Source organism: Anser anser (assembly GCF_964211835.1).
Source record: "Anser anser genome assembly, chromosome: 2".
NCBI lineage: Eukaryota > Metazoa > Chordata > Aves > Anseriformes > Anatidae > Anser > Anser anser.
In genome coordinates, this window is record NC_139721.1 from 81,195,174 (window position 1) to 81,215,718 (window position 20,545).

Genomic DNA, 20,545 nt, shown 5'->3' on the forward strand with positions numbered 1-20,545 from the left:
TGGAGAGACGTCAGCCCCTGTGGCTGGTGGCAGCAGGGCACCTCCACTGGGGCAGCTGGGACCAGCCACAGTGGGATGGAGAAAGAGAATGGGAGGACACTGAGTGCAGCCCGGAGAGGTGAGGGACAGGAGCAGCAGTGATGGAGGACGTGGGGATAGGAAGGAGACAGTGGAAAAAAATGTGGAATTACCACCCCCAACTTGCCTTGCACTCTAGCGTATGGAAAACCTGCCTTCAGCACTGAAGTGTCAAAGGAAGCGACAAAGGAAAAAATGAATCAGGCCTGAAGCAAAGAGAAAAGAAAATGCCAGAGTCAAAGAGAAGGAGATGGAAAAGACCAAGCCTCTAGGCTGAAATGAGTAAGTTTAAGGCTACAGAAGAAGAAATTTAGGCAGGAAAAAGGAAAGCAGAGAATATAATGGAAGAGAGCCAAGTGACTATGGAGGCAGGCTCATCGCTGTCTGCTTTAGCTGCGTACTCTGGTGTTAAGAACTCTTTCTGGAATTAAATAGCAAAGGCGTTTTGAGAGGAAAGCCAAAGTGTTAATGCTGGTTGTCTCACTGCACCCAGAAGCCGCTTTGCCATCTCCCTAACGAAGGATTCACCTCTGCTGCGTCTCACTGCCTTTCTGCGCAGACCGCAACAGCACCGAGGCACGAGAGGTACTCTCATCTTCAAGTACCACCAGGGATAATTTGCCTTGGATGAAAATGTTACTGCCTACTTCTGCTTCTCTCTCCACTGGCAATTGCTTAAGTAACTACATTTTTAGCTTCGCCACAGCAAGCCTCCAGTTACAAACTTCTCATCCTAATATGTCACTGACATTAATAATGTCTCTGACTACTACTGAAATAGCGAAAGATTGTACTTTTTGGCATTTTTTTCTCAGAAATAAAGCCTTAACCAATTTCATTTCAGTCACACAATTCATTCTAAGATCTCCCTCCTCTGCTGCCTTCAATCAAAGCAGTATGTTGTTTCTGGGACATGAAAGGGAAGCAAGGGATGTCCTGATAGCCCCCCATTTTCCCAGCAAGAGAGATCTAACTTAAGTAGGAGTAGTGAAGGAACCAAAGTACGGGGAAATAAAACAATAACAACCATGAAAGCAAAGTAATCTGGCTTTAGCTCAGTTTAATGAAAGAAAAACTTGCCCCTAAGCTTTCAAAGTATTGCATAGGCTCAAAAGACAACTCCTTCCCATTTTATTTTTTTTCCAGACATTAATGGAGCTACAATTCTGCCCTACTTAGAAACTGTAGAGGCAAGAGACAGGCTGCTGCTTGAACAGTAATGGAGCTTTAATTCCTGGAAATCAAATGCTTTTTGTTGATATTCAAATAATCACAAAAGGCGCTGTCTTAAATCCTAGGAGCCCACGAGAGCAGCAACCAAGTGGCTTTGTCTATGTATGAAGAAAATACTTCCTAGTCCGTGTCCCAGAATTTCTGAAGAATTTGCTCTCCCGAGCAAACCTTTCCAGATGCTGGCATGAGGTGGCATCAAGCAAATCCCACCCATTTTCATCCCTTATCCCTTTAATGTTCATCACATTCCCTTATCACAGAGGATGAGCCATACCTTTCCTTATGACATTTTGCTTCTGGACTGATTCACAGATTCACAGATTCACAGATTTCTCTAGGTTGGAAGAGACCTCAAGATCATCGAGTCCAACCTCCGACCTAACACTAAGTACTCCACTGAACCATATCCCTAAGCTCTACATCTAAACGTCTTTTAAAGACCTCCAGGGATGGTGACTCCACCACCTCCCTGGGCAGCCCGTTCCAATGCTTAATAACCCTTTCGGTAAAGAAGTACTTCCTAACATCCAACCTAAAACTCCCCTGTCGCAACTTTCGCCCATTCCCCCTCGTCCTGTCACCAGGCACGTGGGAGAATAGACCAACCCCCACCTCTCTACAGCCTCCTTTCAGGTAACTGTAGAGAGCGATGAGGTCGCCCCTGAGCCTCCTCTTCTCCAGGCTGAACAAGCCCAGCTCCCTCAGCCGCTCCTCGTAAGACTTGTTCTCCAGACCCCTCACCAGCTTGGTCGCCCTTCTCTGGACTCGCTCGAGCACGTCCATGTCCTTCCTGTAGCGAGGGGCCCAAAACTGAACACAGTACTCGAGGTGCGGCCTCACCAGAGCCGAGTACAGGGGCACAATCACTTCCCTCGACCTGCTGGCCACACTGCTTCTTATACAGGCCAGGATGCCGTTGGCCTTCTTGGCCACCTGAGCACACTGCTGGCTCATATTCAGCCGACTATCCACCAATACTCCCAGGTCCTTCTCGGCCAGGCAGCTTTCCAGCCACTCATCTCCCAGCCTGTAGCTCTGCTTGGGGTTGTTGCAGCCCAGGTGCAGGACCCGGCACTTGGCCTTGTTGAACTTCATGCAGTTAAATGATGAGAAGCCCGACTTGGCCACAACCACTGTGAAGCTGAGATGTGGGTCTTGGGATCTGTCCCAGAGCCTGGTGTTCCCCCTGACTCTGCAGAAGATGGTCGTGCTCATCAGCATGGTGCTACCAGCACACTGCATCCTCACAGGGACTGAAAGTTGTTTAGCCAGTTGATTTCATCAGTTAACTCTTAACTAGTGAAAAGACTAGTGACAAAACACATCACACAAAGGCTACCACAATATTCTGACCTTTGTGTAGTCTGTGTTTGAACCCCTGGTCATTAGGTCAAAGGCTTTCTGTCTCCTAGCAATCTCTAAAATAATGTAACTGCCCATACAGATGTATTGAACACTTAGTTTTGTCTTATGGGGGGAGAAAAGGAAAATATGAAAGAAAGCAAAGGGAGGGAAAGAGAGGTGGAAAAGGGAAAGGGCAAAGCAGAAGGGGAAGGGAGCACTTTAGTCCAAACTAATAAAGTCAAAGTGTGCTGGATGGAATCTGCACTCCAAAAATGTAAGTGCTGCAATATGATGATTTTATGCCATCATCTTAGCACGAATTTACAGCCCTAGCTTGGGCTCAGTACCCATCCCAGTAACACCACTGTGTCCCTCTCCAGCAAAACCCATCTCTGTGTCCGGAGTCCATCCATAAAGAAGGGGAAGGGGAAGGAGAAGGACGACCCTTTGTCTTTGCACTGGGCTGCTCCTGCCCGCTTGCATGCTGCGTTTGTAACACCGTGGCATTTTGCAAAGCTGCATCGCCTGATGATGCCAGATGGAAGCATTACAAGGGGAGGATGTAGCTCAGGTTGGGGCTGCCTAATAGTACTGGCTGTAATTCAAATGCAAGCACTGTCCGGCCAACTCACTCGTCCCGATGAAAGGTCAAGGCCTTACATGGCACGGCCCCCACTGATCTGTGCGTCGCCCAGCCACCGGGGGAGGACGGTCAGCGCATGCAGCAGTCCTTCAGGAGGCACTGGTGCAGAAGAAGCTCCTCTGGTGAAACTTAAAGGAGACTGATTAGACAACGCAAGTTAATAGAACTGATTTAAAATGCTCTTAATTGTATTATTCCTGGTAATTATTTCTTCCAGTAGGAAAGGGGAAAAACAAAAAGTTGACCAGCCAGAACTAATGAAGAAATATTTTATGGTAACTGTTTGCATTAATAATAATATGGAGTGTTATGATTAATCAGAGGGGCACAAACACAGCAAGTTAATTGCAGGTTGCTGATTATAGATTCTGAGATTCAGACTAATGGGTAAGTGGACATTGAGCCAGATTTAAATATGAAACATCACTACTGATTGCCCTGAAGTTTTCAGCAGCGTAACACAGATCCAAATCTGACCCATGGCCTTCTTTTTCTACTTGGTTAGCTCTGTTTGGACAGGTAATTAGATCAGCTGAATACCCCATTCTTTGACTTTCGAGCATAAATGGAAAAGCTTTGTTCACCAGCTCATTGTAAGCCTAGCAAGTGAGCATTCAGTCATTGATGCCAAGAAGTTAATGACTCAGCCCTGTGTTTTCTGGAGAGAAAACCTGGCTGTTTATGTGAGGGGCAATGCAAGTTCCCCAAAAGAAGGAAAGTGATGGTCACTGAAAGGGACAGGCTAAGGTGAGCAGTATGAAAAAGTTTCTGTCAGTTTTGGACTGTGGGCATTGCTAGGACAGAAAAGCAATTGCTATTTAAACAAGCATCAGATCCAAGTCAGGGACTTTGAGTTTCATCTCCAGGCCAAACAATTAATTACCAAGAGCATGAGCATAAGAAAGAATTTATTCTTCACCTCCTCCCGCACCTCCTCCACAGTATTTTATAATTGAATGACTCCATTGGAGAGGTTTTGCTTTCCAGTTTACTATTTTGCCAGTTTTGGAAGAAGGATAACAGACTACAGGATTGTTCAAGTTTTGCAGTGCACACTCTTGCACTACAAAAGCTTTTCCAGTGGCATCAATGTATAGTACAACTCTAATATACACAGATTTTAATGACAGGTAAGCATTAGTTATACTGTTATCCAATAGTTATTAATAGATTATTAAATAATAGTGTATTATCCTGTTAACTGCATAGCAATTAGACCTCATAAATATCTGTAATGAAATGCACAGTTCAATGCACTTTCATTCAAAGTAGATGTCTCTGTACTTGAGATGATGATCTGCTTCAGGAGTGGATTATAGCAGATACTTGGGGACTTTCTAAAAGTTAAGCAGGTACTTAACCACTGTCCTGCAGTGGGATGGACTTCAGTACCATTAAATTCACCCTGGCAGAAACGTGCATCTTTTATTAAGCATGTCCTTTACTGAATAGAGACAGTGTCAGAGGATAGGGTGCTAGTGAAAAACAGGGTCAGGCTTCTGTCTCGGTTTTACTGAATATGCCTCACATTCATTTTTTAAATGGACCGGTCCTGAATTCAGTCTATTTTAGAACAAAAAAGAGGAATATTATCTGCAGTTTAGGCAAGAGATTTCTTGCCTTGCTGATGTATCTCTGCTCTCTCATCCTTCTGGAAATATTATCCCTTTAAGCGATTGCACCATTTCAAGCACAGTCTCATAAAGAAACAATCCAATTTTACCATCTCTCTGTCCGTGGCTGAGCCACCATAGCAATGCTGAAGGACAGTGCTGACTGGGGACCTCCACAAGTCTGGATAAATACATGTTACATGAGGAGAATGGCTCCCCAGTGCCTGTGCAGCAGGGTCTGGGCAGGCCCGCTGCCCATGGGAGACATAGCCTCTCTGCAGATGCAGACTACATCAGATTTACAGCCCACGTCCGACTTATCTGCAAGCAAACAGCAGTCATCTGCTGGACATGCAGCAGCCTGGGGTGCTGAGCATCTGGGTAAGCATCTTGCTGCCACAAAAATACAGAAAATACCTGTCCCATCAAGAGGTTTTCCCATATGAGACCTGGGACTGGATCATCTATACAGGACTACATAATACAGGATCATCTCTATTATCAAACACAATCCTAGCATTGACTGGGGGGTCTCCAGGGCCTTTTCAAAGCTGGGGCCATGGGAGCTTACGTGCTCACAGTGTGTTCCTTAAGACATGGCTCTGTATCTACATCTGTCCATCCGAGCTGCACATAATTAGTTTAAAATATGTTGGCTTATTTCAGTTTCATTTATTTCAGCCAGTTTCAGCTGGCTTATTTCAGAACTGACAGCATCAGAAATTACAAAGGTCCTACACATATTATATAAAATTGCAGCTAAGAGAAGAGAGACTCATATGAATGTCCCATGGAGAGAAAACCTGTATGAAGTTCTCCCCAGTTAGTTATGGTTTTGTGCTTGGCCTATACCAGGCAGCCTGTGGTCATGGCTGGCTGACTAGCACATGGGTGACTTGAGCCTTGTCATGGAGCACATCCCTGGGGGCCTTGAAAGAGCCTGGAGTTTTGTCTGGATGCTTATAGGACATGGGGAGGCAAACAGGAGATGTTGTGGGGGTGGCCCAGAAATAGGAGCTAGAACAGAGGCAACAGGCTACTGCAGAAGAAGGACAGGCATCTGTGGGTGTAGAAAACAAATCTTAGGACAACAGGTTTTTTTCAATTGAACTGATCCTGGAGCAACTTATTCTTAAATTTCATGGTACTGACTGTTCCTCTGCTTCTTACTTGGAAGTTATACAAAACAAGTCCCAGATGAGCTCTCACATCTCACCATGAGCATCTAAGAGTCAGGAATTTATTTTACCTGTGCAATCCCTAGTGACTTTATTCAGTATTCTTGTGAGCCTCATGGCTACTGCCTAAAATATTCTGTGATAATTCATCACCATTATCTGGTGTTTTACTAATGTTACTTAGGTAAATTATTATAATCACAGTAAAAATATTTTAGTATTTCATTTACAACTTTGTTCAAAGTAGTCTAACGAAAGTTAGATTAATAAAACATCTGTCTTCCAATATAGTTCAAAGTATCCTAGCAAGGTATATGTATGCCAATTAATTCTGCCATAAGAAGCAGAGTTTACAAAAGGCTGATTTAAGCTATCAGGACATGTAGCCACATCTTCCATTTTTCCTGAAAATCTGTCTGTAATGGAGGGGGTTCAAGTCAGCCCCCAAATGAAACATCCTGGCCTCAGATGACAATGTATTTCACTAAGCAAAAGTGCCAACACTAAAGGCATGCTGGGATCAATAATCTTCTTTTGCCTTAAAGATCCTAAAATGTTTTGCTTTCCTATGTCACTTCCCATTTTCTGCATCTGCACTGCTTCTATTTCTCTGCTAGTCTGGGACCACACGTACCCTGGTCCCCCACAGCTGCCTCCATGGCTCACAAAAGAAACAGCCTCCAGTTTACAGTCAGATAACTCCCGAAGGCTGAATTCCAGTTGCTCATTGGCATCTAATAACACTGAGCCTAATGGGCAATGAAGCATATTCTATTTATTCTCAGGTGCTTGTTTTCAAGAAAAAAACATACATTATGTTATCGAGGAGTACATTACCAATATTACATTATCATTACCATGACATGTTGCTGTCTTAACTCTTCTCTTTCCTGTATCCCTTGAATGAACAAAGCATCCATGCAGGTTCTCCGCTCATAGGAATATCAACCTTGCTTTTTTTGTTTGTTCCTCCAGCACCCACACCAGTCTACATGCTAGCTTAATTTAATGACAACAGTAATAGAGCACTGCAATGGAAAACTAAAAGATTCAAGAATCAGACTGTGCCCCCTGCAGCAATTCAAAAACAGTGCTATTTAAATTGATACCCAGTACTTATTAAGAACAGTTCCTACACCTTTTTTTTTTTTTCTAACACACCATATTTTAATGGTACTTTGAAAAAAAATTATGTGTATAAAAATGTGGGAAAAAAATACTACATTTTGTTTATATTTTGCTCTATATTTGGGATACAGAGCTGTTGGGAAGAAGAACATACCACACCTATTCCTGTGCATACAGAACTTGACCAGAAGATCTGTGACTATTTATTGTTCAGGTCAAATATAAGGGGAAAAAAAATGAAGTTCTTAATTCTTTGAAAAAGCTTTCCACAGGGACCTAGACCTGTCATTGTAGAGTCTGAAGCTCTCCGCTACAGGGGTTGTCTTCCTACATGTTTCTGTGGAGTGTGTCATCAAAGTACCCAGCACCCCTTGGGAGATAGCCCTTAATAATAAATAATAGTGGTGTAGGACGTAGGGTAGCTCATTTTCCTCCATGACCCACTGATATTGTCTACCTTTTCCTGTATATATTAGTGGGTATAACACTTCAAAGGAATTCAGTGCTAAAAATCCCATCAAAGTTAGTGGAGTTGGATTCAGATCTGATGCTGAAGATACGTTTGATAATTTTCAATCCTACCTTTAGTAGCAAATATTTCATATTCCAAGACTGGCAGCAGCAGTGACTGAAGTCTATTATCAAAAGAGACATTTCTGCACTTCCACTCCAATAGTATTTCCCTGTAATGTTTTCAAGACATTCCCACTCCAGAGAAGGGGAAAGGCAAAGGACACTGAGAAGAATAAACACAACTGCTACACACTCCCACTGCTACCTTTCTGTGGCAAATACTGCCTGAACTGCAATAGGTTACTTGTGCTGGTACAACGTACAAGCTAGGTATGTAGCTATCACATTTAGCCAGTTGAGACTTTGTTTTCTTGCAGTCTATCAATCACTTCCATGAAACAATTGGTTTTACTAGCATCCTGTGTGATGCACTTCATAAATTGGGAAGAAATCCTCCTGAATGCCTGAAGCTAGACTGAACACAACTTTAGAGACTTTTTTTTATAAGTAAGATCAACAATCCACATTAGGCTATTAGGAATACAAGGTGGAATTTCTATCCTAGAAAAAAATGTATTTTGAACACTCTAGATTCAAAGTCTGCTATTGTTCTGGAAGGGAAGAAGGACCACATCACTTAAGAAAGACAACACTATTTTATTTTCTGCAGGTCTGCCTTATCTTCTTGTCCCAACCCTGAAACATCTATACCAGGTCCCCACAAAGGGATTTCAGTGTTATTGCGGGAACTCGTCAGAAGAGTGCAGTGTATAGCAAGAGAGAGTAGCACTGGTGTCATGCAACAAGTCTTGTGAGCAGAATTAATACCCTTCATTAGATAGGCTGGTTTAGTTGAATAAAAGTTATGGGACCAAAAGCGTGCCTGACTATATCATCTGGTCCAACAACAGTTATTAATTCTTCTTAGAAACATTGCTTTGCCAATTAAAGTTGCTGTAATCACCTTCCATCAGGAGGCTGGACTAGGTGTTCTCCATAATGCACGATGTGCAGACCGCCTACAGTGCTTGATGCCACGACGCCTCATAAAATTACCTCCATGTTAAGAACTCCGTGGAAGTTTTATAGCAGAGCACATCTAATGGATGCTTGTAAAAAACTCCACTTACTTTGTCACAAGAAGTAAATAGGGTGAGAACTTGTTCAATATTTACGTACTTTCATTCTGCTCTAATTCTAAACTAATGTACTTAGTATATAATTTTGCAACCAAGAAATGTAATAGAATTGAATGTTCTAATGCATAACACTTTTCATCCTGTATACTGTAGCCAGACAGCTTTTTACAATTAGTACGACTACTGCTTTTTTTGTTTTTAGCAAAGTAATACATGTACAGTCATTAAGACCTGCACTGTAATACACTGGATGCCCACAGTTTTTCTTTACCTTTATCTCCAGCATGAAGAAAAAGGAAAGAAAAAAGATTACCTAATGTGACTAGAAGATGCATGCATAGCCAAGAATGAATACAGACTGTGTGCTCAGAAAAAAACATTAAAGCATTAGGGCAGGCATTAGTAATACCACACTATGTACTTTAGAATAACTTGCTGCCATAAAGATAGATAGTCGAGATAAAAATAAAATAAAACAAACAAACAAGCAAAAAGTGTAAGAAATTTTGTAAATTCCTCATACAAGCTAACTGAAATCTTTGTAGCACAATTATGGGGATGTTTCAGTCAGTCACAGAACAGCCTGATTGAATGATAATCAAATTAATTATCTACATTAACTGAACAGTTGAGAGCCCAGGTTGAAATTTAATAAACCACACTGCATGAGGATGTTTAAAGATAAATCATAGCTTGTGATTGTGTGAGCATCATTTATTTTAAAACACTGTGCTGTTTCTACAAATTGTATTTACTAAAGCTGTGCAAAGCTTCAAATCTTTTCCAAGGTGAGTACAATTTTATCGTGGTGGTTCTTGTAATTTAACATCCACTTACGCAGTTACTCACATTTCCACACCCTACCCAGTAATTCTTGGCCAGAGGTGCTTGGCCCAGACATGCTGTGGGGAGCCACACGGGTCCAGATGTTTGCCCAAGCTTGATCCTGCCTTCCCCAAGCTTCCCTCTTTATCTCATGGCCCCACACACACTTGCACCATTTGTTTGCCCAACGTCTGCGGGACAGCACTGCCTGGGCTCTGCAGGGGCTGGGGGCACAGCCCCCAGGGGGGGCAGCCCCTGGGGCGGCTTTGTGGGGGAGACCCCACTCCTGTCCCACACATGGACTCAGCACACGTGTGCAGCAGGGTTAATTATAATGTCACCTGTGGAGGTGCTTTTCCTCCAATATTAACCTTCTGTTTTTCCCATATGTTCCCATACGGGCCAAGTTTTCTTTGTAAGCAGAGCACTAAGAATTGCTTCATACTAGCGCTAAGAAATGACAGCTGAGCTTTACTCACGTGATGTCAAAGCCATAAGTCACCTGACTTTGATAAATCACTTAAAAATAATAGTAATTTTAATTTAAATAAATTGCACTTTTTTCTCCCATACCATCACTTCTTAGGAATAATTTGCATTCACAAGATAAATGCAGTTTGGTAGTCTTTCTCATGAAACATCATCATCTATGCCCAGCAGCGATCAGTGAGAAGACTCAGATTGCCTTAGCTCAGCATCCTTTCTGCAGCCTTCCCACTCCACATCCTTGCTGCAGTCCAAATATGCCCAGTTCTACATATGTTGAAAGCATTACAGAATTCAGATGCAATCTCTGCTAATCTTGGGAAGAGCAGAAGAACCAGCTGTATTGAGATATAATGCAAAACATGGCATTAGTAACTCAAACAACAGGTGAAGTAAGCACACACAGTCTTAATCAATTCCTATTAATTCTTATCAAGAATAATAATAATAAAAAAAAAACAGACGATAAAAATGCTTGACATTTCTCAGTTTCTCTACACATTGTCTGAAAAGAAGACTTTGTCAGTGAATTGGCTGAAATCTTACCAGTCCTAGAGATGTGCAAATGATTGTGAAGGATGCCCTAAACAAATCATTTTTAGAGGAGCTTTAAAGAATAAAGGGCCTCTGGTTTCAAGTGAGTTGTGCATATGCACACAAACGCTCATCCACAATGTGAATTTAAAATAATCCTGATGGGAGCGAGGGAAGGGGAGGGAAGGGACAAATGGAAATAATGAGACAGACTTTGTCCCTTTGTGTCAGAAAACAAAGCCTTCTGGTTCGAATCTGAGATAGCGGCTCCCATTTGACATGGTTTCAACAAACATACGCGCATTCTGGCTTGAGCCTGTCCCTAAAGGATACTAAGACCAAGCAAAGCTTGCTTACAAGTCGCCCAAGCACAACATGATGGTTTTAAGTGGAAACAAATGAATGGAATAGATGTAATTAAAAAGCCAAACCGAATTAGACAAAATTGCCACAGCTTCACCTTACAAAGTCAGTGAAGGGCAGCAGTGGAGCATCTGAAATGGTTATTTGGCATAGGGTCGCTATGAAGATGAATTAGGGTTAATTTTCTACTGGAGCGTAGGTCAGGTGCTGTGCTGTGGCAGAGCGCTCATTTTACTGGGTATGTTTTGGCCTACTCACAACTTTAGAAAATAAATATTACAATGTTAAATTAAATATGCTCTGTGACAAGGACTTGCAAGATTGGGAGAATGTGATTTATATGCAATTGGCTCATATACACCATCTAATATGATATGCACAGTGTAACGAAAGCTCAGGGGTCTGATCTGCAGTGCAGAAATGCTTTACAATCCTCTTTCAGGTTGCATGTTGTTTTTCCTTCCTCTTCTTTTTTTTTTTTTTTTTTAATTTTAATGACTACATGAGTTAATTAGCGGTTATGTACTCTGTCTCTTTGCCTGGCCTAGCTTATCCCTACTGCAATAAATCTCTTTTCTTTCCCTCTCCCAAGGATCATTACAACATTAGGCAGCACTGTCAACAAAACTAATTGAAAGCCACCTGCTTTTAGGATCACCTTAATGAAAAACAGCAAAGTTAAGAAACAAGACTCAATCAACTTTTTAATAGTCTGTAATTTCCTATTAATTTACACAAATAGGGAGGCAGAAAAAAACCCTATAAGATCCTTTTTTTTCACTTCTGGCCTTATTGTCCACCCCTCTTTACATCTGTATAATTAGAAATGATTATTTTTGGTACCTAAATCTCCCATCACTCCTTAAAGTGGAACTAATAGTATTACATTTTGTCTTTTCCACTGCAGCTGTGTAAAAAGTACTTGCAAATACCCTTCCAACTACAAGGGATCTGTTCACTTTGCTAAACATTTGGGCCCTTTTTAATCAGGTAGGCCCAGATTCAGCAAAGCTTTTATAGATGTCTAAGTCCATGTAAGCACCTACACAAATGTTCTACATCTCATTGTCTTTGATATCTTTTAAATTCAAGTACCTGCAGAAACCTGGGGAAAGGCTGAATGTGCAGGACTGAATTGGTATATATTTCTGGAAAGGGGCCTTAGTCCCAAAACGTGCAAAGCCCTTCAGCACATGCTGAACCTCAGGCAGGTGATTAAGTGCTATTGAAGTCAATAGGAAATAAGCATGTCCTTGAAGATAAGTACTTTGCTACCATTCCACGGGAGCACACAATTTAGTCAAGTGATTGTCAGTAAGGAAAACATTCTTGATGGCTAAACTGTTTCCCGTAAGTAGTTTCCCTGCTCATCCTTAACTGTGGAGAAAAAAGCCTAGAGAAGGATAAAAGCGACTGATCTATTTCTGGTAGGCCAACTGAATAAAAATACTGAGGAAAGAAAAGAAAATGGAAAGCACAAGATCAACGGTACTAATGACTATTTGTGTTACAGCAGGGCTTAGATGTCCCAGCAAAGATGAGGATCCCACTGTGGTAGATGCTGTGCAAACAAGTCAGAGAGGGTGTTCAGTAAAGGAGAGCTGCCTGTAAACACAACATGTGGAAGTCCCTTTGAAGTCAGTCAAAATCCAAGCATGCAAACAGTTTGTACTGTGGGGTCATAAATTTCAAGCTATATGATTAATTGCTATCAAGTGTGCTGAAGCAGAAGACAAGGTCTCTCATGGCCACCACATATATAAAGACGTATGAAAAAAAATAAGGTCACAGATAATATATTGGTGGCATTTAATAGACCACTATTTACTTCTCAGGACTGCAAACATATTGTTATTTTTCCTTCTTCAAAAGAATAAAAGCATTATTGAAATGAAATACATTTAAAACAATGCAGGTGACAATGCAGTATGGAATCAATTCTACCTTCATGCAAATGTATTCCTCTCTCATTGATTATAGTAATGAGATATGCAAAGAAGATCAGAGGAATATAATTTGATCCTTTCTGGAAGCTACTCAGAAATTCATGCTGGATGTAGTGTGTGTGCATACACAGAAGAGGAAGAAGAGTGAGGAGTCGTATTGTGGAGCCTTCCTGAAGAGGGCAAATTCCTGCTGATTCAGAAGCAGTCTGATGCCTATAGGAGGTTAGGGGACCTAGGAAGAAGAAGAGCTCCCCAGTTTGTGATCCCACAGTTTCAACAGTGCTATGAGTATTACAGCAAGCAGAAAAGGCTTAAAAATAAAGAAGTACAGAAGAGCGAAAGGAAGGAAAAAATACCAGTCAGGAATAATTATCACAGTGTATAAAACTTTCCGCTCCTTTATTATCATAAATTGCAAAGTTTTATTGATGCATATTTTATCACAGCACTCTTGCCATATGTGATCTGAAGATTCAGAGCCTGTCCCCAGGGACAACGGTACTGATATAGATAATCAAGAATTCCTTTTATGCTTCTCTCAACGCAGCCACAGCTCAGATTGAAATTAACATCTTTTACAATGAAACACCAGTTTGCTGCCACAACCAGACATGACAGCTGGAGAGAGAGGCCTGCTTATCCAGTTACTCGTTCAAGTCTCGGTTTCATTACGGCCTGTGAAGATGTAAACTACGTACAAAGCAATGTGGATGGTCACTGAATACCAGAAAAAGGAACCGGCATGCAACCTGCTGCATGAAGAAATGGGAGAGATTTCTCAAGATAAAGTCAGGGATGAAAAGCCAAGATCAGAGGCAGCCCCTAAAAAAGCAACGAAGAGGAATCCAACAGCTTTGAACTTCTGCAGTTTACACTGCCTAGATTACTTTGGATGATGCTCACACACACATGCACACACAAGGATGGAATCCGTGCCCAAGAAGAGAGCCAGCACAGGGCACTATTCCACTTAACTCCTCCAAAACAAGGATTTTAACCGCTCTTCTACATACTAGGGAGCATAGGGTCATGTATGCACTGTGGGAACACCAAGGCTGGAAGGCACTCGCTCCTCGTCATCTTTTTAGGTTTACTGCTTCCACCTGCAGACAGGCTCCGTTTCTCAGGCTGCTGAGAAGAGAGGCATGGAAGTTGTCTTGCTCTGTTCCCCACGGGGTCATATGCCATTGCAGAATCAGAGTGTCTTCCTGTAGAGCATTAAATGACCGACATCTGCCATGTGTGGTTCATTCTCCCTCTCATCCTCTTCCCAAGGGAGAACGAGGTATGCAGTGTAGTGTTTTGTTTTGGCAGGGCTTTGTTTTTGTTGTTTTAAATCTACATGCTGCCATATGTTAGGAAAAAAAAAAAAAAAAGCAGCACCTTTCTTTTGAAGGAGAAGGTGGTAGGTTCTGCGATGGTCATTGCTTTCTGAGGCAGTTAGTGCCAGGGTCTCGGGGTGGCTTCCCAAAAGGTGCAGCTTCACCCTGGCTGCTAGAACTTCACATATTGTCACAGGGAGCAAGAAATGGTAACACAATGGAATCACATCTCTTCATGTGCAAAATTGCTTCAAACCCAGCTTTGAGCATGTCTATGTACCACAACATTTTATGCCTGTTGCTTTGGCATGTTATGTGCTGGGACGAATAGTAAAGCCTACTCTATTGATATTTTTTTCCTGATTAATATCATATATTTACAGGTTATTTCCCAACAGTCACCAGAGAAGAACAGAAAAGACAATATCAATGTAAGTTTTGAACCATGTAAGTGGACAAATGTGCTGATAGAGGTGCAAAGACCTTCAGGAAACATTTAAAGTATATTGCATGCCTCCAGTAAAGACCAGGAAAGAAGTGCGGAAAGGACAGCAACTCCAGTGCTATTTTACTGCCTTGTGTCTTTGAATTCCTGCAGGTTCCACAAAACAGTACTTCTGCAGTTGAATACTATGGACAAGCTCAGGCTAAAACATGCATAACAGCAAGCCCGCTTTATGGTCATAACCAAGTAAGACAAGGAAACAGAAGGCTATGAAAAGAAGACGGGTATATGGCAGAACAGCAGCGTAAAGATCTAACATATCAGCAACAGAAAAAATTGCACTAATGGGTTACATTGATGAGTGTTCAGTGAACAAAAAGGACAGGGCAGGATCTCCAGCCCTAGATTAAGAGACAGTCACTTTTGCTCTCCTAAAGCTAAGGAATTTGGGGAATTTCCTGGTCCTTACCCCACTGGAGGGGAACATCTCACTGGCAAGGGCTGATTCCCAAGCCCTCAAATCTTTGCTCAGTCACAAAGAACACTCTTCTGGGGACTGTCCATTCTCTTTTATGTTTGTAATTTATACTTTTCCCAGATTTCACTTTTATAGGATGCTAATACTGAAGGAATTTAATATTGAAGACATTCTTCTGCACCATAAAGAGAACCCACAGGTTCAGATGCCCAGGATTTTTTCAGTCTTGTGTGCACCCGCACACACACACAGCGATGACTGCAACCTCAGTCACACTGTGAAGTCTAGATTAGCTAAGGACCATTTGAAGAGAAATGTAGCAGTACGTATTATTTTTTCCTTTTATAAGAGATTTAAGATATTTACTATGACCATACAATTTTAATGTCAGATTGAAAAACAAAATTTCCGTCTCACAAGAAGTTACAGTATTTGGCATTTCTCCCAAGTCAGGCTAAAATGCCAAAATAATACAATTTCTCTACCTATAAACATTTAAAGAATCAGTTTCAAGAGACAAAAATGCTAACTTCTATGTTATGAAATAAGTCATTGTGAAGTTTCTGAAATAAAATGTTTAGTGCTGGGGGCAGAAGGGTTGTGGTGGCATTGCTCCTTGATGCCACCTAAATGGCCACAACTGTGAGCTGATACTCTTGGTCTGCTTGTTTCTACCTAACCCATGGATCCTTCTTCCTAGTCAGACTTAGAGCCCTACCAGACACAACAGTCTTATTGTGCTGCTGTTCTCAAGATGCTTCACACCTGTGCAAAACACAAAATCTGTCAGCCACATTTTCCTTTGTGGAACAATTTACCAAAGGGTCCATTTTCCCTAAAAATATTTCAATATTTAATGAAGTCCCTTTTCCAAAAGGAAAATACTTAATTTGACGTGTTTATGATCAAACCTAGTTGTTTTATTACAGCTTGCCTTTTGAATCCTTTGAGTGGGACTATCAAGGCAGAATAACTGGTAAGGACACTACTATAAAGCTAGTGTCTCAGTGTGATGTCTAGCTAAAGAACAACTTTGAAAACCTTTTCAGATTAATCTTTCTTCAGAACAGCAAGTTTTTAAAGTACTGTTTATAAGCAACCTTTTGCATCATTCTTTTTATAATAGCGTTGGTTTAAAAATTATTTTACACTTGGGCATCAAGAAGCACACTGGGAATAAAAGCCTTCCTATAAGCCTCCTAATAAGGCACAGACCTCACCAGGAGTCTGTACAAGGTCTGCTATGATGGATAGAACCCCTGAGCCAAAGGGGTCATCACAGTACCACAACAATATCAGTAAACTAGTTAAAATAAAATAATAAGTAAAAAAACAAAAACAAACAAAAAAAACCAGATCATCAATCAAGCAGAAATCAGTTGCTTGTTGTGAACTAAATTCAGATCCTCTCTGAGTGAAACTTGATTCTAATTTAACCATTATAACACCACTGAAAACAGTAAACTTGCACTGGTCTATTAAAGCATAATAACATAGAGACACGCCACACTGTTAAGATCTTTTACATCTTTCTTTGAAATATCTGACATGGGTCATTTTTCCAGACAAGACGCCAGAGCTATTAGACCACCAGTCTGTCCTGAGACAGTAAATCCCAGATCTTTACGATAGATAGGGTGTAACTGAAACTAGAATTTGGCCTGTGGGGCTAGATCTGTCCCCACTTAAATCACATTGCTTTCAATGCTCTACTGGTGTAAATGGTATTTTTATGTATGTGTCCAGAAGAGAATTCAACTGCAATATTTCTTTCTACTGCTGAAATATTAGCATTAAAAAAGCAGTATTTTACAAAAGTCATATAAACATAGTGCCTATAATACAATCAATTTTGTTGGAATTGTTTTATACAAACCTTCATCTTTGAAATGATATGCCTTCCTTTGTGGAATATCTTAAAACCTAAAAACGTTATTTGAAGTAAGACGTGACAGTACATTAACCAGTAAAAAATCAAAGTACTCCTTTTTTTCCTCAAGTCCAGAAGAATTAATTGTGTTGCCACTAAAAAGTACAGGCACCCAACTTTTGAATAGGAACTGACCTAGTATTTCTGAAAACCCTGCATGCAATTAGCTTCGTGTAAGAGCCATCTTTCAAGCCGTCTTTTTTCTGCCTCTGAACTCTGAAAGCTGCTCATCAGATACAGGAAAATTAGGATATTAATAGAGAACCATTTATCAAGCTTGATAGGTTTGTTAGAGGCACACTTGCCCAGTTAACGAACATTGTCAAAGTTTCTTTTAAAGCAGAATGCTCTTCCCAGTCATCTTAAAGATATTGTGAAGGTCTTCCTGATGTGTTTATCCCTACATGACACCTTCCCCATCAGCATTTCTCCAGCGGTGGGCTGGAAGCTGCCCTGCCCCAGGAAATGGTGCTTGGCTGGCGGAAGATGTCTTTGGCTATGGTGCGATGCCATGGCCTTGTCCCTACCATATATGACAAGATGTCCAAAGAGACGCCTGTTGCAAGAGGGGTTACACCGCCCCCCTTAGAGCCTTGTGCACAGGGCATTTTTTGTGGGTCCCCAAAGCAAAGAGTGCTGCCATCCCCCTGACTCTAGGGTTTGTAACCCATGACTCAGAAACTCTGGCCTAGGTTGGCAGGAGGAAGATGTTCAGCAACATCTGTATTTTCTAGATAAATTCTCCTTCAAGTAAATAAAGCAATATTTATTTCTTTATTTATTTATTTTGCAGCAGAAACATATCAACTGCAACATTTCCCAAGGAAAGATTTCTCACATCAGGGCTATTTCTTGTGTCCTTCTTAGAGACACAAATCAAAAATCTTGACCTATTCATTCCTAAATGTGAAGGCTCTGACAACTTTTTTGTCTGTACATTTTCTAAGGGCTTTGGTTTCTTTCTAAAACATGGTGATTATGAAATCTAAGCTTTGGCAGAACCAAACTGTGATCTCCCAGCTCTGATATTTGGCTTGCAAGCACTTCAATACAGTGCTATTTCCTATGTGTTTGCACAGCACAGGGGTCTGCATCACACACAGCACCTGTAGGCGCCTCTAAAGCACATATTAGAGCTACTAATAAAAGTTTTACCTTTGCCTGGTGCTTCAGTCTCAGAAACCTAAAACCCATGTATTTCCTCAAGCTCCCAGATCTACTGTGTAGACAAAAGCAACCAAAATCCCTGTTGTTTTCAGGAGATTCAGAGCCAAACTCAAACACTGCATTTACCTAGATATATAATGTCATCAGAGAGTGAACTGGCTTTGCTAATAGGGTGTCCAGCAGTGGCAGAAGATATGCAAAGGCTTGAGCCTTCTCGCACCTCCTCTCTCCCAGCCTCCTTTTCCCCCCAGCCTCAAATGCCTCTGCTTGAGGTTCTCATTTATTGGCACCAGTATTGTACAAGTTTCAGATGGGGCAGCACCATTCCTTCCCTTCATTTTCTTTAAAAATTTAATATGTCACGTCTGTGATTCTTCTAGCTCCAGCGGTTTGTGAGACAGGAATATTGAGGTTATCTCATGGACGTTGACAATACCCCACACGTGGCTGGGGACAAGAGCATAAAACACTGGGTATGGTTGGTGTCTGCCTCTTTCCCCTCTCCCTCTTTTTTTTTTACATCCTGTAAACATTACTGGAAGAGATTGTACTGCAAAGTCATAAATAAAGTATACTTGTCAGAAGCTACAGTCTTAAAATATTCTAACGGTTTGTTTGTGCTCTTTCCATAAATTGTTTATTGGTCAATATGGCTAGAACTTTCAAATGTATCCTCCTTTGCAGTTTACTGATATTATCTCTGTTCTAAATACTTTCATCTAGTATAGAGCCTTCAAGAAAAACAGTTTCTACCTTTTTTCATTGATGACAGAGAGATTTTTCCAATGCTGAACATTCAGATTATTCAGCATTACATTACTCTGTGCTTCTTATCCTTACAGAGATTGCTAGCAGACCGTTAAAGGAGAACTGTATGATTATTTCTGAAGTTACCATCAGCAGTGGGGTTATGCAGCAGGGGGATGCTTTTCAAGTGGTCTCTATCTATGCAGTAAAGCAAATCAGAAAAGAAAGATCTCTGTATAAAATATTGCTCTAATTTGTATTCTACTTCACTACGTCATGTAAATGTTCTTCAAGTAACAGTTTGACATTGTGAAATGGTACCCTGATGAGTAAATTATCATAGAAAGAAGTTCATCAAAGCAATGATTTCAGACATGTGTCTGAGTAGCCTGTGAGCATGTAGAACCGAAGCTATCTCTTCAGCCAGAGATGACACCAATCACTGACATATGAGAAAACAGACTTTCTTCTAACTCTCCTGGAGCTCTGCAATGCAGGGGGTCTCCCTTGAAAACAATCATCCTGCACAGGATGATATTTTAAACTGGAAATTAATCAGTTCAGTCCCTTCTTTATAGTGTCTAAAAAGACAGACCTAAGAAAAGTTTAAATGCAGATAATGGCTGATAGATTGGATATTTACAGCTAGTAAGTCAAATATGTTATGACATTTGATAATTGTTTCTTCAGTAAATAACTTGGTGAGTTCCGGGGGAGAGGAAGAAGGTAATTTATCTCAGAATAAAAACAGCTTTGGTCCACCAATTCTTTGAGGACAATTTGGTTGGTAGCAGTAGCTACTTGTGGAATTTTGATACTCAGTGATTATTAAAAGTAATAGGAATATAGAGTCCAGATCTGAAAGTAGCTTCAAAAAGCTTAGCCACGCACTCCTGAGGCAATCATGTTTTGCCCACTGCACACATATTAACACTGAAGCACTCATATCTTAGAAAAGAATAAGAACAAGAGGATAAAATATTTCAAATTGTTATCTAAGACCATTTTACTGATGCTTTATTAAATTAGCACGTGAAGAATAAAACAAGTAGCACACTCTGCAAGTTATTTTGATATAATTACTGAGGTTTCAATTAAATAAGGACCTCATAACCAAAGAGATAAAATTAGCAACAGATTTTAAACAAAATTAGTTTTTCAAGGTTGGGAATTTCTATTAAAAAATAAGTGCCTAGCTGTCACACATCATTATATATATTTATTCTACATAATGCATAATGCAACGGAGCTCAACTCCAGTGAACAGTGGGTCCTTTGGAGAACCCAAAGGTGAGAAAAGAATGTGATGAAGATAGGGACTAGTTAATAATGAACAGTTAATAGTCTTGCAAGGTATCACTACTGCTAACCATGGTTCATTCACTGCCTTACTAATAGTCAAGTGTTTAACAGGCATCATAACATAAATGAGT

At 40.9% G+C, this 20,545-nt stretch overlaps 1 protein-coding gene across 4 annotated transcripts in view; it reads right to left on the reverse strand.

The window, feature by feature from the left end:
* Positions 1 to 20,545, reverse strand: part of CDH20 (cadherin 20) — a 397,431-nt gene that overhangs the window by 87,123 nt on the left and 289,763 nt on the right. The gene's annotated exons all lie outside the window — the stretch shown is intronic.